The sequence below is a fragment of the Girardinichthys multiradiatus genome, chromosome 17 (assembly GCF_021462225.1).
Source record: "Girardinichthys multiradiatus isolate DD_20200921_A chromosome 17, DD_fGirMul_XY1, whole genome shotgun sequence".
NCBI lineage: Eukaryota > Metazoa > Chordata > Actinopteri > Cyprinodontiformes > Goodeidae > Girardinichthys > Girardinichthys multiradiatus.
Genome location: NC_061809.1, coordinates 4874569 through 4889584, shown reverse-complemented (window position 1 = coordinate 4889584; position 15016 = coordinate 4874569). Strand labels below are relative to the sequence as shown.

The 15016-nt window shown below is 42.1% G+C and overlaps 1 long non-coding RNA gene across 1 annotated transcript; it reads right to left on the bottom strand.

The window, feature by feature from the left end:
- Window positions 1-11643: 11643 nt before the first annotated feature.
- Window positions 11644-13993, bottom strand: LOC124882840. The gene is made up of 3 exons (XR_007042014.1): window positions 13761-13993; window positions 13273-13336; window positions 11644-11754 (listed from the first exon to the last, which is right to left on the bottom strand). It is a non-coding gene; the product is annotated as an uncharacterized LOC124882840 (long non-coding RNA).
- Window positions 13994-15016: the final 1023 nt, after the last annotated feature.

Genomic DNA, 15016 nt, shown 5'->3' with positions numbered 1-15016 from the left:
AGTCCTCTTGATCATGCTGTTCACATTTTGACATCATGAGACCAAGCCGACACCAAATAATTGATCAACAGTACCTCACCATTGTGAGGCTTCAAACAGGACGTTCTCAGATCCTTAACCACTCAGCATGGAGTGCCACAGGTTGTCATCAGCAGGTTGTAACATAGATCCAGTAGTGGACATCCTTTGTCCACATCCCATATTGATGAGGCTCGGAACTCTGTAACCCCAGAACCTCAATGACCTGATGGTATACTTCAAGATGAGTGAGATACCATGCCTCAGCAGACCATTGGTCCACTTGTGAACAACATGAGACATCGTTGTCAAATGGAAATTGATGCTCAAGGGCACATGACACTTATTGAGACATTGACATTTTTGTTGTGGTCTACCCACCACTGCTGTTGGCTTTTATTTCAATACATTGTTTGAGATGAGGAATCCCATATGCTTCTACTTAAATTCCCTACTTTCATGATATATGTCTGTAGTGTGAAATTTGTCAATTTTCCCTAAATTTCACCCGAAAGTCAAATATCCCTAACTTTTTGTGAGTTGAGTATGTGTGTTACGTATATTCCCACTGCCAAATAAGAGCTAAACTGTTTTTCATTGTGTGAAAGAACTACAAAAAAAAATCTGTTATATTCTAAATTAGTGACTAGGGTTTTAATCTTTAAATCCCAATGAGCACAGATGACTTCAGCCAAGTTTACCTGATTTCCTTAAAAACAAAGGAAATTAGTTCCAACTACCTGGCAGCAACATCAAAGGGTTACTGAGCATTAGCAGGGAAAACATTAACATCCTTTTTTAATTTCTCTGCTTTCATCACTGCAAAAAAGCCTTTGCTAATTAATGATAAAAGCTCTCTATAAGTCCCAGGTTGATTGATGATCACTGAGATGTATGACACCTCTCAACTTGTCATAGAGGAGTTATTTGTACTCCACTGCGATCCATTCTGTGAGGAAAGACCAGATGTCCCATCTTAATTAGGCCAGCAGTAATGTTTTAATGACTTCTGGCTCATTACTGATGACAAAGGAGTTTTCAGATCTTCCTCTTGTCACTCCTGTGGACCTGTGCAGCTCTTTCAGTAAGAGTTTTGACACATTATATCCTCTAAAGAGAGACACAGAGTGAGACAAGGCACGTCTTGTGCAGACATGCTCATTTAAATGTAAGCTACACAGACAAAGAGATGCTAAATCTGTTAATAATTTCAGAATGAATGTGATCCCCTTTCCCAATCTCCCATGCTATGTGTTCCATGTTGTTCATTTCATTTATGGGAATGTGGGCATGTACTCTATATCGATTTTATTTATGACATGCAAAGTGAAAAAAATAGGTCATCGTTGCTCAGACTTTATACAGTGTGTGTGCTTCTTAGACAACAGTACAAAGGATAGGGGGAATTATTCTCCAACGTATGTGTGTAGTTCTCTCCACGTTTTTGAGTCAAACAACACCTTTTCTTTTTCGCCCCTACGCTTTTGGTTTGGTGTGTTTTCTTATTGGTTATTTGCTTCTACAGTGCCTGTTTTTTATGTTTGTCTTTTAGAGGTTGTATCATTTCCAGGAAATATGTTTTGCTCCTATTGCCTAAATATGAATCATAGCTTGTATGGTGGAAATTGAACCTTTAAAATATTAGTGATACAGTCAGTTAGATAAATTAAGAGCAACCATTTATTTTCTGCTTGAACAGGAAAAGGCACAGTAACCCTTTGTTCACTATGCATTCAGACTACCCTTTTTGGAGTCCGTGGAGGGAGTGTTGGAGAGTGCCCCTCCGGGGGACTCCCTTGTTCTGCTGGGGGACTTCTGCGCTCACATTGCCAATGACAGTGAGACCTGGAGGGGTGTGGTTGGGAGGAATGGCCCTCCCGTTCTAAACCCGAGTGGAGTTTTGTTATTGGACTTCTGTGCTCATCATGAATTATCCATAACTAACACCATGTTGAAGCATAAGGATGTCCATATGTGCTCTTGGCACCAGGACACCCTAGGACGCAGTTCCATGATCGACTTTGTTGTTGTCATCTGATCTGCGGCCGCATGTCTTGGACACTCAGGTGAAGAGGGGAGCGGAGCTTTCCTCTGACCACTACCTGGTGATGAGCTAGCTCTGATGGTGGGGGAGGATGCCGGTCAGACCTGTTAGACCCAAACGAATCTTGAGGGGTCTGCTGGGAGCGCCTGGTGGAGTCTTCCTTGACGTTGTCTCAGGACGTGTGTCGGTGGGCAGAGTACTTCGAAGACCTCCTCAATCCCACCGGCACATCTTCCACTGAGAAATTGGAGCCTGGAGACCTTGGGGCGGGCTCTCCAATGTCTGGTGCTGAGGTCACCGAGGTGATTAAAAAGCTCCTCAGTGGCAAGGCCCGGGGGGTGGATGAGATTTGCCCGGAATTCCTCATGGCTCTGGATGTTGTAGGGTTGTGTTAGTTAACACGACTCTGCAGCATCGCGTTGAAATCGGGGGCAGTTCCACTGGGTTGTGTCGAAGCCGTCTCTGCTTCCCCGGGTCCATTGATTTGGGCACAGGTTTCAAAAGAGTGAAATAAACACAAAGTACAATCAGCTTATGTTCGCCTCTGTGCAGAGTGAGAGATGATGCTCCAGCCAATGCCTGCGAGCCCAACTCTGCTTTTTCTCTCCGCTTCCAGCTCGTTTTATTAAGTCTCCTGGGTGTGTTCACATTACATATATCATATATCATATCACTCAGTGTATAACATACCAGTTCCTTATGTCCAAATAAGGAGTGTTTCTTGTTATTACTTCCAGCAGACTCATCTTATCTTGTCTCCGGCCCTCCCTGTTCTTCACCAATTTATGACCTTGCACTCTCTGTCCTCTACTCCCTTGTCCTTCACCAATTTATGACCTCTATCTGCACATTCCAGTTACACACATAGATAGTTTATATTCTACAACAGGCAGACCGGGGTAGTGGTCCCCCTATTCAAAAAGGTGGACCGTAGAGTGTGTTCCAACTATAGGGGAGTCGCACTCTTAAGCCTCCCTGGTAAGGTCTATTTAGGGGTTCTGGAGAGGAGGGTCCGTCAGATAGTCAAACCTCGGATTCAGGAAGAGCAGTGTGGTTTTCGTCCTGGCCGTGGAACACTGGAACAGCTCTACAAACTCAGCAGGGTCCTGGAGGGTGCATAGGAGTTCGCCCAACCAGTCTATATGTGCTTTGTGGACTTGGATAAGGCGTTCGACCGTGTCCCTTGGGGAATCCTGTGGGGGGTGCTCCAGAAAAATGGGGTACCAGGCCCTTTGATATGGGCTCTTAGGTCCCTGTATGACCGGTGTCAGTACTTCATCTGCATTGCCTGCAGTAAGTCAGACTTGTTTCCGGTGAGGGTTGGACAAGGTTGCCCTTAGTCACAGATTCTGTTCATAACTTTTATGGACAGAATTTCTAGGTGCAGCCAAGGTGTTGAGGGTATCCGCTTTGGTGGCCTTAGGATTGCGTCTCTGCTTTTTGTGGATGATGTGGCCCTATTGGCTTCATCAGCTCCCACTGGAGCAGTTCGCAGCCAAGTGTGAAGTGGCTGGGATGAGAATCACTGCATCCAAGTCCGAGGCCATGGTGTTGAGCCAGAAAAGGGTAGAGTACCTCTTGATTTACCGGTCGATCTATGTTCCTACCCTCATCTATGGTCATAAGCTTTGGGTCATGACCCAAGAACGAGATCACGGAAACAAGCAGCCAAAATGAGTTTCCTCCGCAGGGTGTCTGGACTCTCCCTTAGTGATAGGGTGAGATGCTCGGTCACCCGGGAGGGACTCAGAGTAGAGCCGCTGCTTCTCCACGTCGAGACGAGCCAGTTGTGGTGGCTCGAGCATCTGGTTAGGATGCCTCCTGGACACCTCCCTGGTGAGGTGTTCCGGGCACGTCCACCAGGAGGAGGCCCAGAGGAAGACCCAGGACATTCTGGAGGGTCTATGTTGCTCGGCTGGGCTGGAAACGCCTTGGGATTTCCCCGGATGAGCTGGCCCAAGTGGCTGGGGAGAGGGAAGTCTGGGTCTCTCTGCTTAGGCTGCTGCACCCGAGACCTGGTCCATGATAAGTGGAAGATGATGGATGGATGGATGGATGGATATATATATAGGAAAAACAAACATAGCTTTTCATAAATTCCTCTACAGCTTGACAGGAAACTGTTTAGGGTAGCAGTATTGATAACCTGCCCTGTGATAGTTCATACAACAACAGGGAGGAGCAAAATTGCTACAGTCTACAGACAACAGTCACAGCACATTCGTGTCTCATACATCCAGCACATGAACCACCTCAAGGTAAATCTAGAAAAAGTTTTGGAACAAATGTTGTTGCTTGCCATAATGAGAGTATAAAATTATTTTAATATTTTAAAACAAGCCCTATTTTTCATCTCTGAAAGCCACTGTGGGGCTTATTTTCAAAGGGTTTCAGTGAAAACCCAATGGGACATCCACATTACTTTAATCTTGCATTCATTTGAAAATTTGAGCCCATTAGTTAACTTTGCCTTCTCTATGCAGTTTTCATTGCATTTCAATAAAGCTACTTTCCTCTAATGTTAAAACAATTATTCTTGTTTCAAATGGCAAATAAAAAAGATGGAGTACGAGCATTAGAGAAAATAGAAAAGAGGCAGAAACTTGAAAAAAATAGTTAAAACAGCCAAATCTTATTCTGATTTGAAAGTAATTATGTATTGTTGGGGATTAGAATTCTCTGATTTATTACTGTAAAGAGTAATCTTAATACTTTTCTACTGTCACTGACAACTTACTAAGTGATATAATGATATAATGTGATATAAAGTGATATACTGTGATGCAATGTGTTTAAATACACTGTTCTGTACTGTTTGTCTTGTACCTTTTTGAGCCAGTTTGCAGCATGTGTCCTCAAATGTTGTTACTGGCTGCTGCCTCTGCTAAATTAAGACCCTCCACCCCCAACCTCTTCATCACCACATGATATGTAGTCAATGCCTGACTAATCTCTCTCATCTTTGGTACATTGGTCAATGGAGTTTATATGGTCATATGAACAAAAACAGAAGCTTAAATCCCCTCATTGTTTCCCTACACCTTCTGTCCCTCTTTACATATACGCACAATGGTTTAATTTTGGGTTTTCCAATTGAGGGGGTCACGCTTTGTGCTTATTCATTTATTTATTGAATCATTTACATTTGTAAAAGGATTAGGGCTTATTTGGCGGTCCTGTATTAGAAATACATTGTAATGCTTTTAGTGTGATTTACTGAACTTTTAAGTTTTCTTGGTCTTTACCCTGCACCTTTTCTATTCCAGGTCAATCAAAAATTAATAAAAGGCTTACCTTTTTTTCATCTTTTTTCTAACATGGCACCATATATTTAATGTTTTTTAGAGCACATTCATATTCATGAGTGCTGCATTGTGGTGTCTGGAACGGATTGATTATATATCAATTCATTTCTATAAGAAAAATGGATTCCACGTATGAATAATTTCAGTTTACAGCCCAATCACAGAACAAATTAAATTAAAAAGCACAGGCACCACCAGGGGTGTTTTAGGGTCTTGAAAATTGGGAACTTTTGCTCAGACTCTAAAAAGTTCAATTGTCATAAGACAGCAGCCCAGTTTACAAGTCATCAAGAATTTAACTACTATTGGACATGTTGTACCAGTTCTCTGCCTTGGCTGGGTTTTCATTCATTCATCTTCTATACCGCTTATTCCATAGCGGGTCACGGGGGAGCTGGTGCCTATCTCCAGCAGTGTACGGGCAAGAGGCAGGGTACATCTTGGACAAGTTGCCAGTCCATCGGAGGGCTGGGTTTTCATTGAATCCAAATTATTGTGAATCAAACAAAAAAGGTTTAAAATTATTTTTCATTGTTTTAATTTTTTTCTAGTAGTTTAAGTGAAAGATGAAAAGAAAATGAGTTCTGGATTTATAAAAGAAACATTTTGCTGAAGCAGATAATGACTAGCCTCATCCTGGACCTTTCTTGGACTCTCATCTTTTGTCCTGTTATCAATACTAATATCACAGTTCTTAACAAATGTATGCAAAAGTGGCATGTATGTATTAAATTAACTAAAACTGTATCCTTGTTCAATGAGTTTAGTTTATTTGAAATTACATATTACTTGTATTATTCGAAAACAGTTTACTAGTTAATGCTACACCTGTTATTAATTGCTGAGTTGTGTCTTTTGAATACTGCAACTTTAAACAACCCGGAGCAGTATTAGCAGTAATTAGTACAGAATATAAAAGAGAATAGGGAGGCTTACTTTTGTACATTCTACTATGTCTACTATTTCAACACTTGTTTCTGTCTATATGTAGAACTGGACTGGCTGTAGCAATGTGATGCTATTTTCCACTCTGGAGTGACCTGCAGGGAGAGGCAGCGGACTGGGGTGGATTTGCTTGTCACCCCCCAGCTCAGCTGTCTTACGTTGGGGTTTACCCCGGTGAATGACAGGGTCGCGTCCCTGCACCTTTAGGTGAGGGAGAGGTCTCGTTGTTTCAACCTAAGGGGTGAGCAGTGGTGCAGAATACCCGATCACTGTCAGGGGTGCTGGATAGGGCCCTCTCTGGAACTCCGTCATTCTGCTGGGGGAATTCAACCTCCACTTGGGAAATGACAGGTACACCTGGAGGTGTGTGATAAGGAGGAATGACGGGCTTCCCAATCTGAACCCCGAGTGGTGTTTCATTATTGGACTTCTGTGCTAGTCACGGAGTGTTCATAATGAACACATGTTCAAGCATAAGGGTGTCAGCTCACTTGTCACCAGGACAACCTAGGAAGGAGGTCGATGATCGACTTTGGAGTCATGCTATGGAAACTTTGGCCGCATGTCTTGGACACTAAAGGTGAAGAGAGGGCCCGGTGGTGAGTTTGATCTGTTGGAGGAGGAGGGAGCCAGACAGACTTGGCAGGCCCAAGCGTATAGTAAGGGTCTGTTGGGAATGTCTGGTAGACCCCTCGGCCAGGAATGTATTCAACTCCCACTTCTGGGAGAGCTTGGACCAGATTCCAGGGGAAGTTGGAGGAGTTTGGTGAGGCTATGGAGGCTATGGAGATGGACTAACGGAAGGCCTCAAAGCGATTCAGGCAATCCTCCTCAGGAGAGGGAAGCAGTGCTTCGCCAACACTGTTTACAGCGGGGGTGGGGAGTTGTTTACCTTGACTGGCGGCAATATCTGGCGGTGGAAGGAGTACTTCCAAGATCTCCTCAATCCCGCCATCATGCCTTTCCTGCTGGAAGCAGAGACTGGGGACTTAGAATTGGACTCGTTCATCACCCAGGCTGAAGTCACAGAGGAGGTCAAAAAGCTCCACGGTGGTAAATGATAAAAAAGGTAAATGGCCTGTACTTGTATAGCACTGTATCAAGTTCAAGGACCCTAAAGCACTTTACACTACAATCAGTCATCCACCCATTCATAGACACATTCACACACTGACAATGGTAAGCTACACTGTAGCCTCAGTTGCCCTGGGGCAGGCTGACAGGAGCAAGGCTGCCAACAATCGGCACCACGTGGCCCTCTGACCACCATCAGCTGTCCATGCAGGTGAAGTGTGTTGCCCAAGGACACAACGACTGAGACGGACACAGTGGGGGGTTTGAACCAGCAACCCGCCGGTTACAAGACTACCATCATCGCCACGGTCAACCATATATTCGACACGAGCTTTAAAACATAAGTTTTCATCAATTGTAATGCTCAAATATATATGGGAAAACACAACTCAATAGAAGAACTTTCTGAGGATAAAATGCTGGGTAGAACATCAGGCCCTTTCCTTTTGTTGAAAAACAGCATGACCTTAGTGTCAGGGATCCAGGGGTTTTATCTCCTTCTATTTGCTCTCTTCCGCCCTCTTCTGGCCATGGCAGAGTATTGTGGAATGTTGGCTGAGCTCCTGCACACCTGCAACCAATTCTCCTCATCAAGCTCAGTGCTGGAGCAGAAGGGGAGCTAGCTGCCAGTCATTCGACACCTGAATGTCAACCATATTGGTTTCTCCCTGGTTGCTCCTGAGATCCTTCACCTCTGTGAAGTTCAAGATTACCTGCTCCACCTCTCTGGTTATTTACCTGTTGGATCTCAGCTACCATGTTTGGCAGTAAGGGCTTCTCTGACTCACTCCAGCTACAACCCTCCAACAACATCCACCATCTGCACGCAAAGGCTCTCTAAAGCACAGACATGTGGACTCTGATTACACCCGCCCTGGATCTTGTTCTTCTCATGGCAACAGTAAGGACAGTTAATTCATTACCATATTTTAATTCACCTCCTCCACCTTACACTTACCTGTCCACATTCCCTTCTCTCTCAGTGACTGGTTACAGGTTTGAGTTCTCCGGAGCGTCTTTCGTGTTCCAAGACCCTCGTGGTTCCAGATCTAAATAAACCTTTTAACTTTTCTTGTCTCATGATTGTTCCTGCATGTGGATCAGAAACTTGTCAAAAACTATGACAGAACACGCAGGCCAAACTGACCCCGCAGAGGCACTCAGAAGGACTCTTGCCGATTAAGCCACATTATTCAGAACCATGAAACAGTCCTCAGAACCCTGGTCGAGCAACAGAATCACATTAGCAAGAATCCGGAGCAAGTTATTTCCTCTTATCAAACCTTGCAAAATAATCATGCTTCTTTTTCTCCTCCTACAGCACCCCTTGTGGTTCCCCTCCTACTTCTACCTACAGCATACCTACCCCTGAATTCTTCTCTGGAAAGGTAGGCCGTTGTGGGGGTTTTCTACTTCAATGTACTCTGGTTTTCCATGGTCCCTCCACACTCCTTCCCCTCTCCCAAGTTAACCCGTCAGGAACCCAAACCAATGCAGATTAGACAGATCAGATTGACTCCTGAGGAAAGACAATGCACATCTGATGCAAGGGAATTTTTGTATTGTGGCTCATCACACCATTTCAAGGTCTCATGTCCAGTTAACCAAAAGAGAGGGTCTGTTAGTACACCCAGGGAGGCTGACGGACCCATCTACCGTAAATACCTCTCCCCAATCAACACTTCCAGCCACTGTTATAGTCAACAGCAAGCCTTTTTCCAGTTATGACCTTGTAGGCTCAGGCTGTGAACAGAATTTGATGAATTCCTTCCTTTTTACTCAGCTAAATATTGAGACTGTTCCACTCACGTCGACGTGGCAGCCAAGCTCTACCATCCACCACTTTTCATACAGTCCCTCTGGAATTGATAATGTCATGAAACTATCATGAACAGATTTCTTTATTGGGTTTTCTATGGCAAACGCTCCTATCGTCCTTGGTTTCATGTGGCTGCAGACACACAACCCAAGTATCAGCTGGTCTGAGGTATGCATAGATTCCTGGTCCATCACTTTTCTCTCCACTTGCCCTTTGTCTGCTGTTCCGCTGCTTAACTCCCCGGTAGATGAAGAGGAAGTTGACCCTCCAGAAATTCAGCATGTTCCCTAGTGTTATCATGATCTCAAGCAGGTATTCAGTAAACGTAAGGCCTTTTTGCTACCACATAGACCTTACAACTATGCCATAGATCTTATCCATTGGGCTACTCTACCTACTAGCCTTCTCCACCACCTCTCCAACCCTGAAAAAGAGTTAATGGAGAAAAATTTTAATTAATTCACAGCCGCTGGCATCGTACGTCATTCCTCCTCTCTATTAGGTTCTAGTTTCTTTTTTGTGACCAAGAAGGACGGCTCTCTCCTTACCTTTTATTGATTATTGAGGTTTTAATTAGTTCTTCTAAAGAATAAATATCCACTCCCCTTATCACATCAGGTTTCGAAGCAGTTCAAGGTGCCACAATATTTTCTAAACTAGATCTTTACCACGCTTGCCACTCACTTAAAACTGTGCACATATATTTATATTATATTGTAGATATGTTTATACTGTTTAATTTGTACTGTATTGCACCGACTACGCCAAAACAAATTCCTTGTATGTCCAAAAACGTACTTGGCAATAAAGCTTTTCTGATTCTGATTCTGATTCTGATTGTTCACATTCCCCAAGGTGATGAATGGAAGACGGCTTTTCGAACACCTCTAGGGCACTTTGAGTATCTGGTGATGCCTTTTAGGCTCACCAATGCCCCAGCCATCTTCCAGGTGCTAGTTAATGATGTCTCCAAGAACCCAAAAAAACATCTCACACATATCCTACTGGTCCCACAGTGTCTTCTAGAAAATCGACTCTATGTCAAAGCCGAGAAGTGCATGTTTCATCTCTCCTCAGTTACCTTTCTGGGCTACTGTTTGGAGGGCGGGCATGTTCGTGCATATCCGGAAAAGATAAGAGCAGTCATAGAAAGAACCATAAAGAACCATAAACGACTTCAGAGGTTTTTGGGTTTCGTTCATTTCTACAGACGATTAATAAGAAACTACATTCATACTGCCTCACCATTAACTTCACTTACCTCCTCGAAAATAACCTTGTTCAGGTCACCTGAAATCAACATGGCATTTGAGGAATTAAAGAGACGCTTCTCAGAATCCCCTATTCTGGCCCCATTATCCCCGTAAACAGTTTGTATTAGAAGTGGACGCATCAGACTCTGTGGTAGGGGCCATTCTCTCTCAATGATGACACTCTGACCAGAAGTTACACCCGTGTGCCTTTTTCTCCCGATGTCTCTCAGCCGCTGAATGCAACTACAACGTGGGGGATAGGTGTCAGGATCTGCCATTTTGGGTTTAGTGTTTGTTTATTTTCTCAGTTAGGTGTTTCCAGCGCCATAGAAAGAGGGACTTACGACACTCTTTGAACTCGCCGATAGGCGGTCACGTGGTTCATGTAGCTCTCAATAGTTCCAAACATCTCAGCGGTGTCAGTCAGTTTGAACGGCTTCAGGCACGACATAACGCAAAAAGCGACTTTTTTCACTCTTTCCTGCGACTTTCGGTAATTATTCAATAATAATGAACTGATTACTGGTTACTAAATCATAATTTGAAAATCCTAACAGAAGTAACAATAGCTATTATAAGTGGTCTTTCTGATCTCCTCCACATGCTAGCACATGCTAGCATGAGAATTCTATAACTGTATTCTGTGCCAGCAGTTAAGAGCTCTGATCAAACTTACCTTCAGATGTACATCCTATTCTATGTGGAAGGATCTATTGCCTGTGTATTTCAAAAAAATATCCAAATATTACAGATGGAAAATGAGCAGAATTTTATTTTTAAATTATTTAATTAAAAAAATTTAATAATTTTTAAATGAATGAGGAAAATATGTAGCTGTATGAAAATATGACTGAAGGCCTGGGATGAATTCTTAATTTTTGTAGAAGACATAATTATTCTATTTTTTGCTGTCATGCAAACTGAGTACTTGTATCTATAACAGAGTTGATTGTGCCTGTAGTCTGACAACTGTTGTAAAATTGTAATTCATTGACTAAAATGTTTAATTGAAACTGTAGTTAAAATTGTATTAGATGACAAAACAACTGTGAATTGTGCAAAAAATAAATGACCAAACAATTTATTGTAAGATATGTAAAATGCAAAACTAGCTTTAATAAAGAAGTACTTGCACTACCATTTATACAGTTTATTAATTACATCTACACCAATAAACTGTATCTGATCAAATCTGGACAAGGTAGAAATGTGCTCAAGTCCCAATGAGGGTTCATCCTCCTTGGCATCTTTGGCAGCAGCTCCCTTTGAAGTCAGTCACCACATCTGCCGACCTCCCTGAAAACAATACAGAAACAGTTTAGAGGACTCAGAATCAATCACTATCATAGCTGGAAGGTCATACTGGAAAGCAAAAAAAGTAAATGCCTTCCAGTAAATACGAAGAAAAGTAAATGTGTTTCTTCAAAACACTATCCATCTATCTCTCGACAGACAGACAGACATTTTCACAAAGGATCAAATGAAAGCTATCGGCATGAAGAGTAAGAGAGGCATTAGATGGAGCAAAAACACATTAAAAAAAAAGCCAACAGGCTACAGGCTTCTTCAGGACATGAGTCTCCCTCTCCCTGACATCAGAACCCAGCAAAGAAGATTCAGTCCGGGTTAGCACCCAAACATCCCTTTCAGACAGCTTCCTCTTGCGTCCACAGTTAATCCTGTTGGATGTGGTTCGTCCTTCTTGGTGGTATGCTGACATTACCCTGGATACCGTGGCTCTTGATACGTCACAAAGACTTTCTGTCTTGGTCACAGATGCGCCAGCAAGACGTGCACCAACAATTTGTCCTCTTTTGAACTCTGGTATGTCACCCATAATGTTGTGTGCATTTCAATATTTTGAGCAAAACTGTGCTCTTACCCTGCTAATTGAACCTTCACACTCTGCTCTTACTGGTGCAATGTGCAATCAATGAAGACTGGCTACCAGGCTGGTCCAATTTAGCCATGAAACCTCCCACACTAAAATGACAGGTGTTTCAGTTTCATTGTCCAACCCTTGTACATCCCCATGAACACTGCCCCAAGAGGTACCTTCAATGCCATATTGGTTAGACTCCGCAAACTAAAGGAAGAAATGAACGAGAATGTGTGCAAGGACAGCTGGTTGTGGAAGAGTCTGGAGGAAATATTTGGGAACTGGTTTGAATAAAAGTTTCCACCGTGGGGACTGCTTGAGAGAGATATTTTAGAGTTCTGTGTTAATTATTTAGCTCAGTGATAAGACTGCCATCTCCTACACCACCCCCTCACCCACCCAGGGCAGCTTCAATACCTGTACATATGGATGGTATGTTTGGAGGGATTTTTTTTGTCACCTTACATTTAATTTAATTGATTCTGCATAGGCTATATCCATACATAGTCTTGGCATCTTTAGTAATTTCAGGAAAAAAAAAATGTTTCAATGATTGCATTTAATATGTGTCGAACTAATTTCTGATCACTTTGATTTGATTTTCTTTTTTTTGACAGCCTCCCCATCAATCAGCTCCAGCACTCCAAATCAACAAGAATACAATGACAGCAGTGTTACCTATGATTGTTTAAAAGTATCAATGCTTATATGTTCCAGTAATAATTCTTAATTTCTTGTTCTGTCTTGAGATAGATTCTAATATCTACTTCAACTTATCCATGACTAGCAAATGCAAAACTAATAACATAAAACAAAATGTTAAGTAACAGTCCTGCTGTAAATACCAACTTTGTGAAGGTCTTAAAATCATTTTGTTCAAACATCTTGATTCAGCTCTTATTATTTTTAAGGACAGAAAAATTAGATCTTGTTACCTTTGTGGTGCTTTGTATGCAACATGGTTCAACAGTCCACTTAGGCCATTCTCGTGTGGTTTACCTGGAAAAGAATAATAAAAAATTACTCATCTTCACAATCATGTTTAATGATAATGTCCCCATTTATGTGGTCGTCGTTGACAAACAATCTATGACTTTAACTAAATTAACCATGCCAACATCACAGTATTTTTCAAGATGTGCTAGTTCAGTAGCTGGAATTACAATAAAAATTAGAAAATTATCAACATTAAGAATGTTAGCTGAAATGGACATTTTAAAATGCTGAATCAGACACAATGAGATAGACCCGTCTAAACCCGCCATGCTTGCAATGAGCTAGCTGCAGTTAAAATACAACAAGCGACTTAACATGCTTAATTAACTAAACCTGCTGATATAAAATATAAATGCTAAACTGCGATACAGAACAGTCAACTAAAGCTTCACAATAGCAAAATAATGTTGTATTTTCATCAACTTACCGTAAAAAATCCTTCCGAAACACCGAGAATGAACTACATCCAACACTACATCCAACACCAGCAGCTGGAGCTGCCTGTAAGTTGTTGCCTTAATATAAAAACGTAATTTGCTCATCATGCGACCTGCTCGCCGTGTTCTAATCAACCTAAAATACTTATAACATCACAAAAAGAAGAGAAAGACAAGAGAATTAGATTCTTACTCGCTGCGAGGAGAACAGACAGAGATGTGCTTTCAGTTACAAATCTCCTACCGCTCTGAAAAACATCTCACTGACACCTCTTTTTATTATCTTTAGGGTGCTCCCTAGTTACATAAACGTTGCTGCTCTGAAAGGGTGGGGAACAAACAGTAGCAACGTGACATAGATCATGTACCCCATTATCTTGTACAAACACACTTGCACAGTCTCCATATTCTTAAGATATGTACGCTCTTTGTTCAGGACAATCAGCTTTCATCTTTATGATGTCCTCAACTTTGACTGCATCATCTCGATTCCACCTTTCCTCCTTGCCTGCAAACAACTCATTACATGTTTATTTACACATACAACATGAAAAGTTATGAAAATCAAATAGTAAAGTTAATAAAGAAGAGGAAATATAAGATAAATCTATATACAATTATTCCAACAAGGGACAAACGGGTTGTAATGCGCACGTAACTGGCCTGATTCTGTTTCTCCTCTAATATATATTTCTCCATTTTGCACATCTATCACTGGATATATACCATGTGTGAGACTATAGGGCGAAGGGACACTCAGCTGTTTTTCTGACTGCTTCATTTGTGTTCCGTCCTTACTGCAGTGGATCAATCCCTGGCACCAAACCAACAAACGCCCCCATTCTGTCTCTCTTTTCCTTGCGTCTTTTGCTTCAACTTTACACTTTATTCCACCAAGTCGTCCTTTCTCATCAGCTTTAATCAACCAGCTGTCTTTATCCTTCAGATGCCTCTTATATTTTCGGTTCAACCATCTACCTAACGGTTCCCTGTCATCAATTCCTCGTTCTCCTTCAACAATCACCTCCTTGATCTTTTCTATAGTTTTCTGAACTTCCTTCTTTGACTTTGTCTCATGTTTTTCCATAAATCCTGCCAGCACAGTTACCTGATCTGACAACGGTATCCAGGGACCTTTACCCCATTCATCATCACTCTTTTCCCCATCAATTTCTCCTTCCAGGTTGCTCAACAATTGTGTTATTACACTATGTTGCGCTTGTTTTTCCCTTTTTTTTGTCACTTC